At 44.0% G+C, this 23,598-nt stretch overlaps 1 protein-coding gene across 1 annotated transcript in view; it reads left to right on the top strand.

Annotated features, from left to right (window-relative positions):
* The first annotated feature begins 3,036 nt into the window (after positions 1 to 3,036).
* The window catches only part of Argk1 (Arginine kinase 1), a 47,100-nt gene continuing 26,538 nt past the window's right edge, over positions 3,037 to 23,598 (top strand). Inside the window, exon 1 of the mRNA XM_071585709.1 lies at positions 3,037 to 3,164. The gene's annotated coding sequence lies outside the window, so the exon portion shown is untranslated. The remainder of the gene's footprint in view (positions 3,165 to 23,598) is intronic.

Genomic DNA, 23,598 nt, shown 5'->3' with positions numbered 1-23,598 from the left:
CAAAAAATACTATCTACGCCTGTAGTATATGTGGATTATATGCTTCATTCCAAGGTTTTTCGACAAATGCCTTAAAATGTGCGAAACCTTACGAACTGGAATTTTGAAATCAGGTTCGTATAAGGAGGTTTTTACAAATGTTACCATCAAAAGGAAAGGTGCTAGTGTGAATAAAAATTATTAAGAAAGGGTAAATTTTTCGTGGGAATAAAATTGAACATTGCAAATAATTATTCTCGATTGAAAATTTTTCGAAAACTGTTGAAACTTGTGGTACGACAAAATGGAATTAAAAAATTATAATTTATGACTTCATCTTCAGAATGACATAATGAAACCATCATTTTTTTTCTTTGTTAAAATGCTTAGCGTGAAACCTCTAATTCGCTCTTCGTCCGACAGAGCTGGCTCGGCTAATTATGATCTGGTGTCTAATACATTTCCCCATCAAATCATCTTCAGCTTCAAGTTTTAATTCGCTGGGGGCGTGATTCCGCGATTTTCAGTTTTTTCTACATAACTCCGGAAAATATTTTGTTGTAAAAAATATAATTTTAATAAGATCAGGAACCTACAAATCTAATGTCCATTTCTTCTATTTCCGAAATTTTTATTTTTGTACAAGCTTACCGTGAAAGCGTGAGAATTTATGTCATTGGAGTTATCGACTCCCAGTATTTCCGTGTAAATTCATCGCTGTACGCATTTGAACCGGGATAGGGATAATCACGCGACGTTTACTGTTTACGTGAGTTGTGGCATAGATATCAGAACTAGTTCTTACAATCACATCCGTGCTACTTCCATCTTCAGGAAGTGAATGATTTTACTAAATATTATACTCGTCATATTATTACTGTGGACTACCCATTAATATTATTGATGTTAAGGGATATACATATGAACATGACTTGCTGGCCGTTACCGTTCTTCCAAGTCGAAAAAAATTGTTTTATACTATTGTTTTCAACACTTGTCACTCCTAATTCTGATTGGCTCAAGGCTCTGGAGGTCTCAAACTGGCAGTGGTGAACTGCTTAATCGTCTTTCTCTTTACTCTCATTCTCCACGTCTTGGACACTTGCTGTCTAATTGAATCCTGCCGGAGTCTATCTATTACTGAAGGAAAAAATAATTTTCGACACAAATATATGCATTCCTTAATATTTTATGCGGGTGACTAGTGCTTGAAGTATCCATGTATTAATTGATATTTTTGGTAAAATCTCGTATTAAGAACCTTCCTTGGTTCATCGTAACATGTTTTTTGTTTGATTGTCAGCTATTTAAGCAAAACAATTGATCAAAAGACATCGAAACACCCGCTAAAATTGCAATATTGCTACGACGAAATTAACTCTTTAATGACAAAATATATTATTGTTGAATCCGGTAGCATCGACATTTTTTTATTTTGATTTCATACAATATTAGAGAATCCCATGGAATGATACAGATTAAAGAAGGAATCAATGGCATGTACCATTTTGTGAACGAAGTTTTGAGTTAAAGAAGTCTTTCGATCACGTTGAATTAATATCTCAAATATTATCTTCTCTACAAATTTTCTGAAGATGTCTTACATTTACGAGTATTCACAATATGAAGGGCTACGACTGGTGGTGGGTGCTTTATTGAAGGTTCAGTAGAGAACAATTCTACACATTTCTGCCTGCAATAACATTTCAAGTCATAAAATAAGCTTCGGCAGGGAAAGCAATGGAATTTTCAACCGTAGAAAATCGAATTTTAAGATACCATCTTGAAAACTTCAAGTAGTTGTTTAGATAAATACTAAGTAGCAGACATGGATAAAAAGAATTTGCAATATGAAAGGGATCATTTTCATTGTGAACATTTTGAAAATTTCATTGAATAATATTCTAAACTGAATTAACAATTATAAAATAGCATAAGAATTTACCGAAGGCATATTTTCGCGGAAAATTGCATTTTCTTCTATTTCAAGATTACCACAATGCAAGGTCCTTTAATCCGTTTAGCTAAAGTGTACATATATACAATTCATAAAAAATGTCCTTTAAAAACTTTATTTCAAATGCTATTTTGCGGCACATACCATTTGTTGTAGACCAACTCACAAATAAAATATGATTGATTTAAACAGCACAAATCTGTATGTTTCTTTAATTGACTACATACTTTGTGTTTCACGCTTATGACCTGTTATTGAATGTTTTTCACAAATTGTATTTTATTTTGGGCTTAATTAAGAATTTACTGCTCGCATCTCCTTTAATGACTCCTTGGAGTCTTCTTTTTAATCATTTTCAGTTAGTGCTATGTGCTGTATCGTGTCAGCGAAAATTATTTTTGAATTCCTCGACAATATCGAGCCTATTTAGATCATTCAGCATTTTTTCGAATTCGCTGTTCGCACTCTCGTCGCCTCGGCATCTTCCCATTGACGCAAAATGCAGAGGGGGTGGAATCTGCGTCACCCTTACACGGAGAAGTGCGGCTTTCGGTAACCCTCGCGCTGCACGCGGCTCGGACTTCTTATCCCACAACGAATGTCCCCATTGCGTGCAGCAGGCGGTTCTCGACCGCTGGGGTCGCCGCTCGCATCCCGCCAGCCATCCGCGCTCACGTGAATCCTCGGCGGGAGCCCCTCGGGTCTTTCTCCTCGCCGAGGTGGCTACGTGACTCGCGTCCGCAGGGGGGGTGTTCGATGGAACATCTCTTTTTCTTTCTGGTGGACAACACGAAAGAGGAAAGAAAAGCGACAAGCGGAGAAGAGGAAGGCACCGTACCATTGGCACGGCGAGTAGATGGGCGAACAGGAGTCCCCCTCCTCTCCTCCCACGGTTCCTCTCCCCCTTGGTACGCCGGCGCCCTGAAGCATCCAACCGGGCCCCGCGATAGTCGAGCCATGAACGCTCCTATTGGTCCCCGACTCCATGACGCGATACTCGGGCACGGTCCCCCACTCCCGCAACCCCATCCGCGTGTGGAGTGGGGCTTTAGCGCGAAGGGGGGTGGACGGAGGGGGAAGGTAACAAGGGGTGGAGGGGTAGCCCCCAAGCTCATGACCGAAAGACCCTTACCGCCCCACTTCCTTCCAAGCCTCCTCGCCGACAGCAACTTGATCAGCAGAGCCTGCAAGCAGTGCTTTAATCTCCTCGACATCACTAAAAACCAAGGTAGGCAGGAACAAGGGGGAAACCAGCCCCTTACCTCCGCATTCATGTTTGACACCCTCTGTTGTCTTCGATCCCGCGCCCTTAGAGCACGTTGGAGGTGGCGAAAGGACTTTTGCTTCGTGACTCCAGTGTCGAGATGGATTTGGTGCGGGTTCTTGCGTTTGGGCTGGTTGGGCAGTGCAGAGGGGCTTGTGATTCGAGGACTAATGGTGCAGCGCGGGGCCTCCTCGCCCGTGTCTCTGAAATACCGGCACCCAGGCACTGTGCCACGGGCGTACCGTGGACGACGTCGGACTGCGTTCCGTGGTGATGTTTATTTGGTGATTCGATGAGGTTAATTACGCTTAGAGGCTTGGTGCGAAAAGAGAAACCCTTACTCTTCCTGGATTCTTCGTCTTGATCGCTGCTTTGAAAAGAAAGCGAAGAGTAAAAGTGAATGCGATTCCCTATTGAATTTCCGTGAGGTTTTCTTTCTCTTTCTGCAGAAGTATTCAAGGTTGATGGGCGCTCTTGCCTGCGAGAACATTTCCTCCTCCCATATCTGCGATGGGTGCTGAATTATTGGGGATTTCAGTTGAAAGTTTTGTGACCCCTCGCATTGTAATTCTTTACCCCATGCGTTGAAATCGGGGGCCGCATTGCTCGTGTTGGTTTCTCTCTCGTCATATCAGGCATGATTCATTGAATTAGTACGTTTCGATATGCGCTCAAGTTAGAAGTATATTGAAATGAGATGTGTTTCTTAATGTATTAATCATCACGATTACATACCGGAAGCCTGGGTGCCGGTATGTGATCTTGCCATCGGTTAATGCGAGCCGGAAATCTGGCTTGAGAATCCAGAGAGTTCCTGGATTTGGGGAAGTCTGGTCGATGTAATTTGAAATTATTTGTTTTAGTATTTAATTTATTACTAAATGCGTAATGCGCTTGAAGCCTAGTTGTTGGCATTTTGTAAGTGGAAATGAAATGGATGAATCGGCGCACGATGCCTGCCGAAATCACTTCTTTCGAAAAGTCGGGAGACCCTCCATATTACTGCTTGCGTGATCTCCTCGAAAAGCTTCCACCTCCATTAAAATTTAATTCTTGGGAGAACCAGCCTCGCGAGCATAGTCTTTGAATAACTCGGCTGGAGGTAATCGGCTGCCGTCTACTTAGCCGCATCCAATCTCTGCGTTCTTTGTCCTCTGTCGTAAGCCACGCTCCTGTAAACTTTCTTCTATCTTATCTCTCCCCTACTTGAGTGTTCAGTTTCACCCTCTTCCCGAAACCTCTGCACTCACCCATCAACATAAGAGACTTCCTATTGCCGGTGACCCTGTAACCCAATTCATTCCGTTCCAGGGAATATGGTTTCGAACCGAATCAATAGTATCCTCGAGACTATGGCTGAATAATGCGGTATTCCAAGGTATTACATCTGGTGACAGCAGGCATTCGGCGTTTCTGTTGCATCATCTGATTAACTGGGATAACTATTTATCTTAATTAACTATTAATGCGTCAACAAAGCAGCTGCGGGAATTTTCTTTTTCACGCTTCGTAAAGGATAATCGCAGCTAATGGGTGAAGCTTTGGCTTATTTTCAGATGTGTAAAAAATGGCGTAATCCTCCTTTTGTAGCGGGGAAATCTATTCCTCTCCTCACCTACGCCGAAACTGGGAATTTGATTCCCGTAGCGGGACAGCGAGCTTTCCGAGTGTGTTAAGCCCTCTGCACGAGCAGGCATTACAATCACCGAGGGAGGAAATTGGGAAAACGACATGAAACAATACCGTACATTGTAGAATATCGAGTAAATGAGTGTGGTGGATCTGCCGCATGCAAACACAATGGCACTGCTGACGTTACGAAGGGGAATTCTGCTCCGATGGATGATCTCCAATCACTCCGTATGAATATGGGTGTTGGTTGCATGTACGCGTATGCAAATGCGTGGGCGTTTCAGTCGAAGCAGACTCTTAACGCGGTATCGACCAGAAACCTTGAATTGGGCAGAACGGCACACTTGGAGAATAATACCCTGGAGGTGGCGAGCTGAAAATGGCCGAAAGGGGGATGAATTTGTTCCCTGGGGGGGGGGGGGCGGGAAGGGAGAGTCCTATAAATCTCCAAAATTTGTTTTAAAAATTGATGGGGCTGGCTGCGAGGTTAGTTGAAAAATTTAAGGGTGATTTATAGGATTCGAACGATTGCCTTGGGTTTTAGGGAACGTCCTCATTATTCACTTATTCCTTGACATAGGTCATACTTGAACTTTCCCTTGAAAGTAATGTCGGTAGACTTTCCTGGAAGTCCACTGCAGAGCGATAAATGGCATTTACATTGCACCAATAAAATAATTGAGAAATATTATTCTCTAATTTTACAAGTATAGATGAAATAGTAATAGGTGTCAATAGAGTCGCTTACCCCGGGGCGGAGAAATATCCCCGCACATTTTACTAAGTCTTCTACATTGAGCTTAGGCGGAAGGAAAGCTTTATCAAGAATAGCCCTAGATATTCATAGCTCTTATTGTTGGCGAGTGCTCTGTGTCATTAGGCATCGAAGCTTTTGGCACTTTTATTGGCTTACTTCGCTCGATTTCGGCAACTATCGCGTTCAAGTTTCGATTATTCATTCCTCTTTATCTGTATTAATTAAGCGCGTTGCTTATCCATCTCGATCCTCAAGCGTGAAAAGTGCCTACATTTCGCTTGCTGCGCAATCTGATTAGATATTTGAATAATCGCACCCTTTCATTGTCTATTGTCTTGCTATCATCACTGCCACTCAGTTGTGCTTCGCTTGCGTTTTCAATGCTGTGGACTCGGCGCTGGACTTAATGGCGAAGGCGCCCGCCGCTCGTCGGCAGTAGATTGATAACGCTGCGGCGTGCGGGCGGGTGGGCGCTGGACCAATAAAGGTACGGGAGCATCCGCAGAGGAGTATTTTAGACCGCCTTTGTGCATCGGCGCTCCTGCTTAATGTCCCCCCTCCCCCCTGTACCTCCTTTTTTCTATCCTCCGTAGCCCCTAAACCCTTACCGCCGATCAAACAACTCCTCCCCCACCCCGAAACACGTCCCTTCTTGGCTCGCTCTACACCCTCGAGACGTCCTTCTCTCTTTCTTTTCAAAACCAGCTCCCCCGTCCTACCACCCTTCTTCCATGCCCCTCGAGCCACCGTCCCCTCCAATCCTTTATCCCCATCTTCACCCCTCCCCGTGTTCATTCCTTACGGGTCCACCTCGGCACCCCCCTCCACTCGCCTTTTCTCCTTCCCTCCCCCATGGTCTGCCTCACTCTTTTGCGTTCGCATTCCTGCTCCTTAATCTCTATCCCAGCCTCCCGCGAATTCTCCACCCCTTCCTCCTCGCCATTTCTACTTCCCTCACACCACTCGCTCGCTCTTACCAATGCGCGCCTACAACCCTCCCCATCCCTCTTTGCCCCCTTCCACGGCCTCCCCTATTTCCAGCTCGCCCCAAGTGGTACGTAATTTTTTTTTTCGACCGAGTTAGAAACAAAGATACCAGAGACAGCTTCTTCACTTTCATTTTTTGCGATCGATTCGATTTAGAGAAGCGTAGTTATGGCGTTTCATGTACTCAATTTGCTCGGGTGTTATTTCGTGGAATCTTCAGGTATCCATGGTGTCAAATGGGAAACCTTGAAGGCTCCGCACTAATTTTTTTTAGCAAATAAGAGATTTCTACGTCTTTACTGCGTCATTTTCATGGCGCAAAAAATACCTCAACAATTGAAGTAAAGCAATTAAAGTAAAATATGCATTGTAAAAAATCCCGAGTAAACGTTTTTACGTTTAAACTAGAGAATTCAAGACTTAAAAGGTTTCTAATTAATTTTTTGGAACTGTTCAAAGCTTTCCATTACCCGCTGTTGATACTCCGCCCTATGCTCCCTCGACAGTTTATTGTTATGCGCGGGCGTTCGTAAATGGGACGCCCGTCGCAAATTATTCCCCTGACAGATTTCAAATAAGCGGGAAGGCGATGCAATGGAGCTGTAATTATCTTTTACGAGGCGTGAGTCATATTTGAGGATATTACGCTGTTTGCTCCTCACTGCAGTTCGTTTTGAGGCCAATCCTAACTTAAAGCTGGAAATTGCGAAGGTTGACTCTTTTACAGAAATTGTGGTTAGGCATCGAGTCAGCGAAGTAATTTGCCCTTGGAATTTCCTGTATTATATATTTCTTTTAATTTTCAAAGGTTGAATTTTTTAAATGATTTTTTTGGCCTTAAAGACGAAAAATCGTTACTGACTAAAATTTCGCCCGGCGCTGCTTTTTTCATGCCAGAACAACTTAGTGATAATGTAAACATTTTAGGATCAAAAGAGAATTAAAGTGATATATAACTGTAGGTATGTATTACTCAGCTCGGTTATATTTTTTAATAGCCATCATGCTGCCTGTAGTGAAGGTAAGGTTATTTAGGAAATTTTTTGTATGTCTTAAATAATAAATTTGCGTTACAACAAAGGGAACGCATAATCAGATGCATCATTATCCTTGTCATCTGCTCCGTTGGTCATGCGGCCGGTTTCGAGCATGACAAATCTGGAGCCATGTGTGGAACGATTCGAAGACTTGGGGATGACATCTCGCTTTTAGCGACATCGTCTGGGGACGACAGTATTACGGTCAGCAAAGCGGGTGCTACGTCACTTTCCCGCTCCCATCACTCGTCCGTGATATTTCATACTTCTGCTCTGGGCCGGAAATCCGTTGACGTCAGTACTCCCTGCCTTGTATTGATCCGACCGTTGAGAAAGTGTCGCCGAAACCGCCGTACACTCGCGATTCCCATACAGCCCTTCTCCCTTTTCAGCGTGCCTCTCAGGCATTCTGCACTGGTGGGACCAAAGGGAGGGAAGGGGGGGGAGGATTGCCTCATTCCTCTCCCGTCAGCTTCCCATGCACGCCCCGCCGTTTCGCCGGAGCGCTCATTGTAACCGCGGGGCGGTCGTTAATCGGGCGACAATGGGGGGACTGGATGCAGCGCACCGCTCTTGCGCGCGGTGCGGCGAAGGTTTTCGAGGCGTGCTGACGGTTTCGCGTTCCGCCGCTGCAACGACAGCAGCACAAGCCCTCCCGACTCCCCACCCTCCCCGGCATTACTTCCTCCGCCCCCAAACTCCCTCTCTGTGCCTCGGGCACCACACTCGCGGAATTAACACCACTGCCGCACTGCGTTGCAACATCCCGACGCACCGTGGAGACTTGCGTAACTGACCCTCGCGGGACGATCTTTTTCCGGTGCCGAAACGCGCGGCGCTGGGGAACACCCAAAGAGACGAAAGGGAACATACCCCTTCGCTGCCGCTGGCGAAGGTCGAGAACCCTGGCTGCCGTCTCCCTCCCTCGCCATTTCCTTTCTCTCTCACTCCCCTCCTCCCCAACAGTCTCTCCCGCCGCCGCGAGAGAGAGTCAGCTGCTCACGCGGCGGCAATGTGGGCCAAGGGTAGAGTGTCGATCGATATTTCAGCGTAAGCCAGGGTGCTCGAGGGGTATCCTTTTAGGGGTCGTGTAGGAAGGGCTGCGAAGGCCCTACATTAACGTGAGTCGGAGAGAGAAAAAGTACAGCCTCGGCCTATTCTTCCGTGAACTGGGGTCGGGTCGTGCGTGAAAATCCCATTGATTCGGCCCCTCCCGTGTGATCCCTAGTGGTGGGGGGTTGTTGGGTTAATATTCTCGAGTCATGCCATTTTTCTTTTGGGAACTGTGATGTTTGCCTTCGAAAGCGTAGCTAAAATTATACTGCGATCTACGGTGGAGATTATTATTAGTTACGTAAATCCCAACGAAGGAAATTCTATTGATAGAGCATTCGAAACCTTAAAAATGTACTTCGTTGGCTTTGTACATAAATCACAGATTATTTACCTTTCCAGTAGATTCGTGGCAACGCTCTTTTCTGAAAGAATTCTTTTATGAAAGATCAGTGATAATCAAGCGTACGTGTACTTTCGTTTTAAATCATGTATGTTAAAAATCCGGAGGCCTTCTAATGGCATAAAGGGTAAGGAAACCTTGCGTACGTATTTTGGCGCGATTCCAGTGAAAGGTGAGCAATTTTCCTTACAGGAAGTTGAACTCCATGCGATAAACGTCACGTTGAGGATAGGTAGTATCTTAGCGCGGACATAATTTATTAACCTGGAGGTGAAGCGTCGCTGGTAATGATATCATTAATATTTTTCCCTTCAATTCACGAAAAAATATTGGAGGATTAGTTTTGATCATAAGTTTTGACTCACGTCTTCCGGTAGCTTCTTCTGGCTCTGGAATTCTTCCGTTCTTTCGTACCCGTCGCGGGCAGCATCATCAGCTAGTAAGAAAATAGTAGTAATATCAGAAAGATTAGAGACTTGGCCGAATTTAAGGAATGAATTCCTAAATTCGTGATGCAGCAAATAGCAGCCTAGCGTAAATGATTCTCGGAATTGTTTGTGAGGTGCATGGTATCATTATCATCATCAATCATATTTCGAGTATTCTCTTTAGTGAAAAGTCATCCCATGTGCTGCGGCCGGGAAATTTAATCAGTTTTTATACACCGGCGAGAATTTTGTTTTTCGAATACCAGGAACATAATCTATTGCTCTTTCTCCTTTCTAAATATTACTGTATTTTGCCAATTTGGTAGTGATATAATCTTGGCGTCCGGTATATATCTTCATTCTTTTTTCCGTTGGTTACTCGATCAAATATCAATTTACGGTCGATTACAATGTCAGTATGGTTATATTCATTGGTACCTGCAATTCATCATGAAGAGTACTTTGAATAGGCCATGGTTGACTTAAGAAACTGAAGGAAGGGCAGAGAAGGTAGAAGAGAATCCTTCATCGGGTATCAGTGGTTTTAACCTGCTAGGCAAAATTGCAAGAGTGTAATAGCTAGCCTGCTGGAATTGCTACTACTCCTGCCCTCCTTCGGAATCTTAAAACTTCGACGTAACGGAAATTCCAAGAATTTCAGCGTCTAAATTCCGACTAGTATTCACGAATGGCAATGGCTCGAGTCTTTTGATATTAATACATTATATGAATATCCGTTGGTATTAACACAATAAACTCTTGCTTAGATTTTTAAATCATTTTTTAAATTAATTGTAATTATATGTATAATAAGATTTCATACATGAGCCTAAAACTATGGGAGCGAAACAATGGGACTTCTTTCATAATTATATGAACAGACTGCGCGGGGATAGTAAAATAACGGCGGGAAATTAATAAGTTTTCTTAGCCTTCTTTACTTAATATCCAGAATGTAGCGTGTTAATACCTTAATTAAAATATAATAAATATTTTTTTACAGTAGTGATCCAATTCATGTAGACGGTGTAGTTGGAAAGCCGGTAGGTTAACGGGATTGTTGATAATTGACATGATAGAAACTGAATAACTAGGTGAGGATTTAACTTATCGAAACACTGTAAGACATTTTCTGTATCATAAAGTAAAATCATGCATTATCAATTTCTTCATATCGTAATTTCATTTGAAATTAAGAGCATCTTGTGTGTTGAGATTAGTTTGTAAGCATACAGTTTCATGAGGTGGCATGGATGACAGCATAGTTTCTCAATCCATTGTTAGAATTGAAGAAAACAGTGAACGATTTCGAGAAAGTATTGGCATTTGAAATTAAAATGTCTCAGAGATACTGGGTTAAAAACCCTTAATAACGTCTGGCGCAGGGTCAGATTTAAATAGTATACTATTAATTTTTATTAGCAAAGTTGATCTCCATAGGCTAGAGGAGACCCGTTTTCATATATTTTGAATGTTGTTTCATTTGAAGAGTTTGTCAGTACCAAAAAATCTGATGAAGTTTAAAAGACGAACTAGCTCTTTATCTTTTACACACATTCGTTGAGGTATTGTAAAGCAGCTTTCTGTGGTAACTATTACTTAAGCATTACAAATTTGAATGGGAGCACCATATTTTGGTTTGCCTATTTCATCCGATACGTTTTGATAAGTTATCCATAACTCTACATGGCTAACGCTACTCTTACCTTCACCTCTCTCTCTAATGTTAATATTTTTCTTACCCGCTTCATGTTTCCGATGATATCATGCTAATATTTTCATACCTACACAAAAAACAATATTGTATAGATAAGTCGTGCTAGATTGTTTTTCCGATTACTAAGCGTTATGGAAATATATCCAAGGCTAGCAGGATCATATGAACCATGAGGATGAGAAGGAAAAACAATATTCCGTGGTGTAATAAATAATCAAAATAAATACATTAAAATAAGGGCTGCAGTGGGCATAATTATGCCAATTAATGTCAGTAGGAACATTCATTGATAGTGAAATTCATTAATTTCACGGAATGCCATAAATATATACGAGCTTTACGAGGCTTTTAGATATTCTGTGGCATCTTAGTCACTGACGAATTTTTAGGGTGCAAATTCTTTCCTAAAGAGAGGTCAAGGTTACACGCAATGTAATAAATCAATTTCTTCTCGCGCTTTATCATAACAGTATTTGTGAAAATGGCTGCTGTGACGTGAAATTTTATTTTGTATCATGTCATTTAAACGATTTGAATCTTGGCCACCAGCGTGCTCAATATTTCCATTTCTTTTAATAGATACTCAATGGACGTTAACGTGAGTAATCGATTGGGCTCTACGTTTTCATGTTTAAAAAAGAAAGTTAAAGGACAGTCAATTTTCCTTTGTAGATGTCGCGGGAAATTTACAAAATTTCGACCAGAGTCATTTAATACGGTATGATGACCAATATAAAAAAGCTCTCCTTTTTAGGGAATTGGACATAATAGTGGTATGTCGCATATACTATATAGCTTCGAAAGGGAATGTTCCTCGCGAGAGTAATTTAATTTACGCGGAATTGTTTCCATTATGTCCCTACTTTTGGAATGCATGTAGCTTTGTTCTTAACCCACCTAGTTTGATATATAATGGCGTAGGAAAAACGTAATTGGCACTCATTTCTGACAGATAAGTTTCGTATTTTTTCACGGAGTACACTTATTCCTCTGAATTTTGGAGTCACTGCTGTGGTGTGCACGATAATGTTTTATACTTAACCCAAACGCGTTATTGGACTACGAGAATAAAAGGATAAAATTTTCAGCTATGGAAAATATCTCTGAAATGTTTATGGAATAAATGTTCGTTTCGCATCGTATTTCGCGTCAAATCGCCAAAACTATAAGTGTCAAGTGTGAGAAAGACTAGGTGAAATACATTCAGTACCGGAAATCGCACAAAAATGTTGTGAAATAATATATTTGCTATCTTCTGCAGGCATTTCATACAGAAGCCGATTAAATATGTGCACACTTAGGTGGGAAATTATTTCGAAATATACATGGATTTGCTGAAATTGGCACGTGCTTAAATTATCGCTCCATTCGTTTGCTGTGTAATTTTCCTTTGCAAGGACACGGATGGCATTTATAAATTTCTGTCGGTATTGGTCCCTTCCTGAGACCTTTTCTGAAAGACCGTTGCCCTCCTTTAGTCTACGTAATTAAAGAACTATCCTCCTTCCCGGTGAGTTGTGGATGATGAACGACCGCTGCGGAAACGTTTCCTTATCGGGAATACTTAAGTAAATTCCAGTGCTAAAACTGGCGGGATCTCACGATCTGACCTTGGCCGAGTTGTATCTTTAATTCCAAAGTTATTGATGGACTTTCATATGAAAGAATTCAATGGAAGTGGATGCAACGAAAGCGTATTTGAAGTAGTGATGTTAAGTGCCTATGGGCAACGTTTTCAAGCGTAAAATATTGCCCACCTTCGGCTAATCGTGGTACAATCACGTCAGGTACAGTGGTGATCTTGAGACGCTTATTAGTGTCAGTGTTTTGAGTAGGAATTTTTGGATAGGAAATGTCATGAATACATAATCTGTGCAAAATATAAATCAAGAAAATGTGTATAGGACGGTAGAATGGGTTATCCTTATTTCTTTGTATATCTTAGTTCCCCGAGATCCGTTTTTTATATGGACGCCACAATATCAAGTCTGGAACTTCTACTGGTTATTGATGAATGTTAGCAATTCATCACTAAAATTTAGTGGTGACGGTTGCTATATCACATTCCAAATCAGAGGAACACAGGCAGTCTCAGTATTCCTATATTCGTTCAAATGTCAATATTCCGGCAGCTGAGTCATCAGGTGAACATCAAGTCCTGAAAAGTAAAATGCTTGGTTGTTCCTAAAATATAAAAATAAAATGACAATGATTGCTTATTAATGAAATTGCGCTTTCGATATGCGTCGTCATTCAGGAATAATTCCGTGATAATGGTGAATCGAGGCGAGGTTTTACTGTTAGAATATGTATTTCGTCTCGTAGAATTTAGAAAGTTTCATTATCAATTTTACTCATGTTATAAACGGTAGGCAATCCCCATGCTAACTTCTCAATATTCTCCCCTTTATTTATATTTTACCTATTTGGTGTTTTAGAAATAGTCGAGCAAAGTAGTAAGGGCATTCAAAGAGGAAATGTGTTGGTAAAAAAGCGAATGCAAAGTTTAGGTAGCTGATGATAGGGACCCTAAGCAAAGATGCAAAGAGAAAGGCAGGGGAAAACTTTGATATGTAGCGTTATATTGGGCGGCTCAGGTAGTCGGTGGGGGCAAGTGGATAAGCGTAGACATGAGGCTTTTGAGATGCGTGTGTGGTGGAGGATGAAAAGAGCGAAATGCACAGATGAAAATAAATAAGTTCTAGGCATGCTGTGGGGGAGGAGGATAGGCGATTTTGACCAAGGAAGGAAGACAGTTGGGGGAGAGGATATTGAGTGGCAGTGGAATGTTGAAGCCTGATAGAGGGTAGAATATTGGGTAAAAATGTGGGAAAATGATCCGAAATTATGACGGAATGAATGAAGGTAGGAATTGTGCGGAGGGAATGGTTTTTGCAAGATGGGTTTAATAGAGTATTCATTTAGTCTCATGTAGTGTGAGGCTTTGAAATGTATCAATTGCTTAGGTAAAATGTCTATCAGGAGTATGCCTTGGGCTGTTGGCTAATCTGAATAATAATTAGTTTAATGTTGACGCTTAGGGAATGATTCGAGCTCCGCATGACTTTGGCAGGCGAGAATAGGTTAGAGCGCCAAGGGAAATTTATCGCAGGAAGACCGGTATTATTATTTCCCTTTCTCTTCCTGGATTCGTGAACGCACGAGTGGAGAATATTTTGTGAAATTAAAGATTTATCTAATGTTAGAAATCAAATAACTATTTACCCGAATGGCTGGTGACTTACCTGTAGAATCCCCTGACACGCTCTTGTGGCGAGTCTCATGTTTATACGTAGATGAATATTTTTGATTTATGACGCTCACTAAATGGCACAACAGTCGATAAAGCAATTAGAATATAAGTCTACCGTGTATGACCTTGTCCTCCAAATGTCCTCCCAATTATGCTCTGTAATTTTGTAAATAATGTTAAAAATGATAGAAAAGGACAATATCGTCTTACAAGTCTCAATTTTTTGCTGAGCACCGCTAAAAAGTGATTTTATTGAATAATTCGTCTATAATATTAACTTAAAAATACAAATGATTCGCTCATTTTGTTGAACGGATTACTATCGTACGTAATTCGTTACAAAACATCAAAATAAGGTTCCTAGTAACAGAAGCTGAATTAGAGAGTATAATCTCATGGCCGGATGGCATTAAGTGTAAAGCGGAAATATTTAATTCCCCTTGGTAACTTTAGATTGCCACTGACGTGCCCAGGGGTTGGGAATCCGACCACGCGCCTTGTACGTGTTGACTCGATTAAGCAAAACAATGCACTTCCAAAAACACTTGTTGGTCTCTCTTTTAACTTTCTTCTGTCGTAATGAAACTTTCAAAAAGTCTACCCACAGCATTTTTTTTCTAGCCTTAACGAACTTTTGGATCTAGTGCACACTAGTTCTAGTTCCCTTCTATTCCCGGCTTGCCAGGGGTATGAACACTCGAGCAATCCTAGATAAGGGATTCAAACCGGAGACCCTGGAGGCGGGCGACAAAAATCATAACATAACGGTCGGAAAATGATTTCGCACCGCGCGCTCCCTCCTTACGCGGCACGCACCCTCATTTCTCCCGAGACACCCCGCGTGGTTCCAGATTTTCCCTTGATGCCCTGCGAGCGGCTTTTCCCGCCACCTGGCGGTCGCCCGCGCGAATCCGTTCGCGTGTATGTGTGTGTGTAAATGGTGAGGGGCATGCGCGCCTTGGACGGGGGCGGGCCTGCGCGTTCGTGCACCTCCACTCCCCATTCCCCTCCCCCACGGCTCCGGAGGGTGGACGGAGAGGACCAACATGATCGTCGTCCCCCGCCCGCGGAAAACCCTTCGCGGGCCGCCACGCGCCCAAACACACCGGCGCGCCCCCGCCCCGCCCGTCAAACGGAAGGCGTGGCGGGAAGTCGGGCGGAGGAGAGGAAAAGGAGAGAGGGACCCGCGCGGAGCTCGAACCGGAAGGGCGGCTACTCCACGCACCCGAGATGAATGACCCATGCGCGGGAGTCGCGCCGAAATCTCATCTGCCTTCTGGACACCTCGCCTTCTCCACCCCCCCTACTCACCCCATCCCACTCACCCCCCTAACCATCACTACCTACTCTGTCTCCATCCCGCGTTCGCCCCCCGTCTCATCCGCCCCCTATTCGGTCCTGCCTCACCTCTCCGCCCACTCACTCATCTCCGTCCTCCTCCCGCCTTTGATAAGCGTCCCCCCCCCGATTCCGCGCCGTCTCATGACCTTCGTGTACCTGGGTGGGAGTGAGGGACGGGGCTCCAGCCGGTGGGCGGGTGGACGTCGCCCCCAGTGAGATAAGCTTTCTTTTCTTTCATTATCAGCCGCCTACCTCATCAGCGTTGCTCCACACCCTCTCGATCTCAACTCACCGGAAAATATATGAATTGTCTCTCGTGCCGCCACATCCTTAACGGCTCTCCCGCCCCCTCCCTCCCCCGTCATTAATTTTTCTGTATTATTTTACTTATTTGATTTTCCTTCCCACCTCCTCTCCTCGCCTCAAGACCGAGTCAATAAAAGGAGGGGCGGGATCGGGTTTCTTCTTTATCTCTCGTTCTGTCCCCCCTCTCTCTGTATTTCTCTCACTCTGGGCGATTGCCGTGAGACATGGGCGTGGTCATGCCCTCTCCACGAGAGAGGTGGGGGAGTTGTTCAGTGTTATGGGGGAAGGGTAGGTACAGACGGAAGGGTAGGATGGGAGAAGGGTACAGAGGGGAGATGGCTGGGTGGAATGGGGAACTAGGCGGGGGGGGTGTAGAAGAGGGGTGCAAGGGAGACATCCTCCCCTCAGTTCCCTCCCCATCCGCCCCATCACTCCCCCCTCTTTTTTTAAACCCTCCAACTCCCCCTACACCCCCTCCTCCCGACGCCGGCGACACGACGTGTGCGTATTCCATGCCGGGTGCGTGGGAGTGCGTTATCGATTTCGGTGGACCCCAGCTTCCCCTTATTCTCCCCCCTCCACACCATCGCACGCTCTCTCTCTCGGAGGACGGCGGGGGGTGGGCGGGGGAAGGCAGTGAGAGGAGACGGGACGGGTATTTCGGCGCGTGCACGGCGGGGCGTTGTGGAGATGGTGTGCCGGAGGGAGAAAAGGGTCTGGGGGAAACTGAGGAAGGAGAGAGATAGATAAGAGGAGGGGCGTTGCGAGGGGCGAGGCTGTGCAGAAAAGGGAGCGGCTGGACGGGAGACGTTTCCCTGAAAGCCCAAGGAGAGAGGGTGGAGAAGGCTAGACGAGGTGGTGGTCCTCTTCGCGGGGGGTGGTTTGGGACGGAAAGGGGAGGAGGGGTGACGAATTCGAGAGGGAGGAGGCTGTGGGGAGACGGAGAGAGAGCAAAGCAAGCAAGAGGGAGAGGGCGAGAAGGAAGGGGTGGGAAATTATTAAGGGGTTTCCCGCCCCACCCACCCCATCGGAAAGGCCTCTTTCCCCCCCCACTCCCTAGCTCCCCTACCCGCACTCTCTTCCGTACCCCTTCCCCCACTCACCGCTCCCTTGTAAATCCTCGCCCTGCCCCGGCCCCTCCCATTCCCCCACCTCCGTGGCCCCCTCCCGCCCCGGCCCCCTCGCACGCACACCGCTCCCCTCTCGCCCCCTCTCGCCCCCTCTCGCCCCCTCTCGCCCCCTCTCGCCCCCTATCGCCCCACAAAGCCCCTTTCCCGAGTGCATCCGCGGCCATCTCCTCACAGCCGCGCGCCACTGTCGAAACAGGAGGAGGTACAACACCGCGGCCATGGGCGTTATCCTGTCCTGCGCGTCCAAGGAGACGGCCACTGCCGGCTCCAAGGAAGCCGGGGCCGACGCCGCAGCAGACGAGGACGGGTAGGCGAGATCCCAAAACACACACCGGATTAGGAGTACCACACGAGGTTCACCCTTTTTTTCCTGCTCGTCGCGGTCCCGGAGAATTTTTTTCCTCGCATTTCGGCGGCGTCGGTCTTCTCTCCCACCCCTGGACCACACACCGCTCGCCTCCCTCCTCCCCTCCGCCCGAGAGATGTGTTGCGCCCCATGCCGGCCGGTATCCTATAATATTACGGTGCTCTCCATAGAATGTAGTACTTTTTCCATGCTGTGAGTGTGTATGCATTTCTATATTTTTATTTCGGTCATAGATATGGAAGGGACCCTCTCCCCACCTCTTTTTACTCTTCTAAAGAGTGGGTCCCATCCCTGGGTGTCAGTTATTATGGCGTGTGGGATGAGCCGGGTGGTCTCCGGCGTTAGGTCGTCACGGCCGATGCTCATTTGTCGCTTCGAAGGGGATAGGACGCCCTGGGCGTAAGGCTACGTGCGTCCCTCTCCCTTCCTCCCTCCCACCCTCTCTCCCTTCGCTTCTTTCACTACGTTCTCGTCATCTCTATTCCATTTCGAGTTCCTCCCCTCTCCAGGGTTTCCCTATGAAAGGATCGGTGTGCTAGCAACTACGGCTTTCCACGTGTAGTAAATTTCTTGGGAATGGTGTGGACTCCATGCAACGGTCTCGTGGACGTGCAAGGATGCATAGTGGAAATCCAAAACCGATTGGATGTATTCGAGTTTTATTGAGGCTCTCAATTTCCCATGACTACTTGTTTCATCAGGCGAGGGTGCCAGGTCTTTTTCCTCGTGTGCAGATTTTCGAGGTGACGCATTTCATCGCCAGTAATTGTATCTCTGTTAATCTTGAGTTATCACTTTTAGCATAAATCATTTTAAGTGCAAGATAAATATGTGGACCCATGGTGGTGATTCCACTGTTCTTTTGTCAACGAGTTGAATTGCCGGTACCCTCTAATGTTAATAGATTCTTCTCTTGATAGAGCGCGTGCTGATTAGTAACTCAGAAAGTGCCGCAGGTGACACCACTTTCGATGAATGTTGCCTTCAGATGTTTTCGTGCCAGCATATTCCGTGGTCACTCAGTTTTTCCTTTCGCTGAAGGCCTATTTGATTTGATTAAAATGGTGCTATTGTTTCGTAGGCTGCTTCTCTAAAATGTAATAGTGTTTGGGGAAAATTGTTCAAGCACCAAAAATGTCTTCCATTACTCCCCCAATAGTTCTCTGGAAAACTGCGTCTTCGCAAAATATTTTGCTTAACTCAAGTCTCCATATATCATCATCACTCATGAGAATTCTGCGTTTATAAATCGTTAAAATAGTCTGTAAAGTTTGTTTTAAATGAGAAATGAATTGCGCTAAATTAAGCCTTATTTAAAAACAATATTTGTAGTTAAGTGCCACACATTTGTAAAGTAAGCTGAGAAAATTCTTCATATTTCTTACAAAAACTTTTATCTTCATTCAAAACTAAGTTTAAAAATTATTAGGGAGAATGCGATGGCTTTATTTTACAGTCTTTTTAAGTAGTTCACTGTATTTGAAGTATTAAATTTTTATTTTCTTGGTGGTATTCCGCATTTTGTTCACATAAATTTTTCAACGCTTAATTAGGATAATTTCATTTTGTTGTGGCATTTAGAACACACATTGAGAGTGCCTCAAACTAGGTATTCAAGTGTTTCTTTTCATCATTATTTACTATATTTCTAAGATGTCTTTTAAAATTCAATAATGTTAATTGTTTTCCCTTGACAATTATTTTGTTTTATTGTTCGTTACCGTACAATTAGGATTGCAGTTATTTTAAAATTTACAAACTGTCTGATTTTCCTCGTTCAATTAGGGGATTGTACAGCGATAAATCATTCGGTAATAATAATTTTACAGACACATAAACACACGTACACACTTTTTTATGATTTCCCTTGTTGCTAATTATTTTGTGGAGATAAGCAAGAACAATGGCCATATTTTCTACAAAGTCCATTCATGATTGAAGATTTTGCCGCTAATCGTTATCTTATATGATTTCATCATCTGGTTGTTTATCAGTAGATTTTAGTTATCAAGTGACCTGAATGGAGTGATGAAAATCATATTGGAGTTTTTACGAAGTTACCTGTGAACGCAATAGGTGTGAATTCAAATACTCCTAATTCATTAGCGATGGTTTTTTAAAAGGGTGCCCTTTGATTGTATTTTATTTGCTTTTTTAATTTGTCCATTAACTCGTTTTATATAAGGATTTTTTGTCGACAACGGGAACATCGCACTTAAATGTCAACTATCCCACACTTTGAATTAATTTGTAGTGTTTTTGCTCGATTATGAAAATTCGTAGATTGGCATTTATTTTTGGTCGGTATTTATTGAAGCGATATATGATTTTAATATGGTGATATTTGTTTTTAAAAACATTCAATGACGAACGTGAAGGAAATTATACATTTCTCGAAAGATATGCATGCCTAGACATTTCACATCCATTGCTCTCGACAGAAATCACCTTGTGATTGCACAACAATAATTTCGATTCTTCACGTAATGCGCATGATATTCACCCGGTCCAACATATACTTTTCCGTCGAGATGTTTCTTTTGCATTCTCCAATTTTAGATTTCCATATTCCCTTCAAGTTTTGATTGCCGATGAAAAGAATTCTCTGGATTAGTGGAACGGCTCCTTGTTTCCAGTTATTCTCAACCTTCTGATTCATGTAATTGCTAACCAAAATGATTTATAAATAACGCAAGTACCGTTGAAGTGTAGCAAATCAATTACTTTGCTTCTTTGACGATAAAATTTTGAAGCGCATTCTTGCTTTGGCTCGGATTTTTTCGTATCGCTTGACTATCCACTACAATCAAAATTGATGGCTGCAATGTCTGTAATCTCTGAGTCGTAATTTTCTACACTAACGGATTACATCACCTAGCAGTTTTCCGCCGATTGAAGTGGTCAAGTCTTTCCAAATGAAATATCACCACAGCTTAATCGTTCACGGATTTATCAAGTATCCGCGGAATCGATAACCATGTTTCGTCATGATCTTTTACGAAATGGCAGATTGATTGACCCTCGTGCACTATTCTCAAAATGACCGATAAAAGTCTTGCTTCAATTTCCTCCAAAATCCCCCCCTCCAGGGAATCTACCTCATTTCTCCGTTCCTCCCTCGTATGATCCGCGAGGGCAAGATAGTCTGGACACACTATTGCAGATTAGGTGCTTCGCCGTGTTGCCGTAGCTCGAAAGCGCGGACCAGCAGCAGCTGCGGCGGACGTACCGCGTAATGGGATGGATGGTGTACGGAGGGGGGTAGGTCGAGGAAGAAGGGGTCCGCCCTCCCTCCTCAGCTCTTCCCTCTCCCCTCGTGACACCCATCCTGCCGCCGGTACGCGAGTCCTCCCCACCGAGCACGGAGACCCTGTCTACCCCTCCCCTCCACTCCGTATCCTTCTCTTTCCTTTTCTCTCTCTCTCCTCTCAGTGACGTCCGTACCCGCCCTCTCACCCCCCAATCCTCGACTACCCGACCTCCCCCCAGCAAACTCCCGTCCGCAATCCATCCCCCGCTTCTTTCATCCGTGCACGTCTTTCTTTCGAATCTGCCTCTATCTCGCCTCTATCTCGCCTCAGCAGCTGTCCCGCCGGTCGGGACCACCATCCAGGGCGACACCTCCCTTTATTCAACCCTCCCATCCCCTATAGTCCACCTCCATGGCCCACGGGTCCTTTTCCCAGCCCGTGTGCCCACTTACCGGGGACAGCACGTGGTGGTTGTGTTAGTCCTCGTCCGGTAATGACGAAATGCTCGTGGAATTTCTCTCTGGGTCCTGTACTCCATCAGTGTTCTGCGTTGGTAATCACACCGCAGGCACCTGTCCTGGCGTCTGCGATAATTCCGTGTGTATAATGGAGTCTAGTAAATGGTTGAATTAATGGAAGAAATTTATTTTACCCCTTCAAACATTCGTTCTCTTGTAATATTTCGTGAAACTGGTTGTTTTCTCTTTTACTCTGGTAATTTGAAGTTGAGGATTCAATGGGAAGAAATATTATGACGCCCACGTTTGTTTTTGTTCGTAGCTTACTCGGAGATTCCTGGTGTTCAATAGATCTAATGTACAGCTCCATATAATGCGTAGGCTAGCAATGGGAAATTAATATGCAGTAAATAAGTATCGTTCCGTGTTTTCCGTTAAGCTCCAGAGTCCCTGATGTGATTTCAGGTGAGCTTTGGAGCATCTCTCCGAAAACTTGACCCGTCATGCGAAGCACTTCTGCGGTTTAATGCGGAATTAACCCGTGGTACACCTCCTCACCGCTTGATTCGTGCTTTGAAGATGTATTCCTTGTCGTTATTGTAAGCTTCAAGTGGTATTTCATTTTATTTAATTTGGTCAACAGTAATTTTTAGGGTGTTATGGTATGGACACCAAATCGCATTCTCTTGTTGGTGGACAGCACATTCGTTCATGGTTTACGTCCACGCTGCATCTACGCAAAGGCGTGTCACTTTCATTTGATGGTTAGTTGGAAATAATTTCCAGTCGTAACTTGCGAAAATGGACCGAAAACTGTTCGACTCCTCCTACCGCCTTCCTTCCTTCCTCCTCCTGAGCTCCCACAAGTGGGTGCCCGCCCTGGCCTCGCAATCCCGGTCTCGTCTTCTCCCGCAAAAGCCGGAACGAAACCCTCCCCAATTCGTCACTTGCGGCATCTGATGATCTCCTCCTCCCTTTCCGACCATCATCGAATCAGCGTCATAATTCCCTTCTTTCACACGACACCCTCGGTGCTTCCCGTTTCTTCCCCTGCCTGCCTCCCCTGTCTATTCCCCCGATGGGCTCTCTCGCTCTTGTGAGCATACCGTGCGTGAAATGGGTCCAGTGTACTCCCGAATTATATGACCTCGGCTCCTCTCCAGCTGCAACACTTGCAACTTCTTCTGTTAACCTCCAGCATTCCCTCTGCTACACTTCTGCAAATTGACAATATCCCTAAATAGTACTCATGAAGGGATAACAAACGTGATTTTCTCCTTTTTAAACTCCGATGAATGTATTGTTCATCGGTTTAGAATCCCACTCTCTCTATTTACTTCCCTGTAATTAATGTATTGGTTTATTTACTTTAGGGCATAACTTGAACTTATAGGCATCTTTAATCATTCTGCGCATTAAATCGAATAATCTCCATTTCAAAGTTATTCCTTTATATTACTTTTTTATGTATTTGTCTTCTAAATTTGTTTTCTTGGCAACATACTGGTCGGTCCAAAGAAGATGACTCAATCAATTTCTAATCTGGGCACCAAAGCCTCTTTCCACTCGTTTTTCACGTGCTATTTTAAATCGTGATTTGCTCAGTAGTTGCTACATCGTTTGCAGTTGATTTGATAATGGTAGTATTGGGCATTTGATAAATGACCCCTCAGGTAGGAAATATTTCTTTACATACTGACTAATAATCTTTCTGGCGTAATAGCGGCACCTATTTCATTTTAGTTGTTGTAGAGCTTTAAGGTCTTAACTATATATTGATATTGGAAAATTCCATTGAAATGCTAATCTTCTAGATTCACTTAAGATAAACGACAATCAGCCAAGTTCATGTGATATGTTTCCAGAGTTGATGATGTCGAAATCCTCGTGAGTGAGCGCAATTATGCTTTGCCTGGGAAAATTTCAAATTTTCTCCTTTCACTTCGGCGTCTGCTAATCTGTCAGCTGGAGTGTCACTGCCTCTTTCCACTTTATTTTTCTTCTCTTATCACAAGTCATGATTCACCTCGAACACCATTTCTTTTCTTCGCACGACCGATTTCCCAACTTTCCTTCCCATTCGGCCCCTCTGCTTACGGCGTGTACTTTAGTATACCTACTCGTACCGTATCAATTTGCGATGCAAATGTGCTCGGGGCAATTTATTTTTAATGTCCTTCCTCGAAATTAAATTTAATATATGTCAGGTATTTAGATTAATTTTTCTTTATGTATGCCATGCATTTCGACAACATATTGAACTTCTCATTCTGTGTGA

The sequence above is a fragment of the Hetaerina americana genome, unplaced genomic scaffold, assembly GCF_022747635.1.
Source record: "Hetaerina americana unplaced genomic scaffold, ioHetAmer1.1.p SCAF_2, whole genome shotgun sequence".
NCBI lineage: Eukaryota > Metazoa > Arthropoda > Insecta > Odonata > Calopterygidae > Hetaerina > Hetaerina americana.
This window is presented reverse-complemented; position numbering and strand designations above follow the sequence as displayed.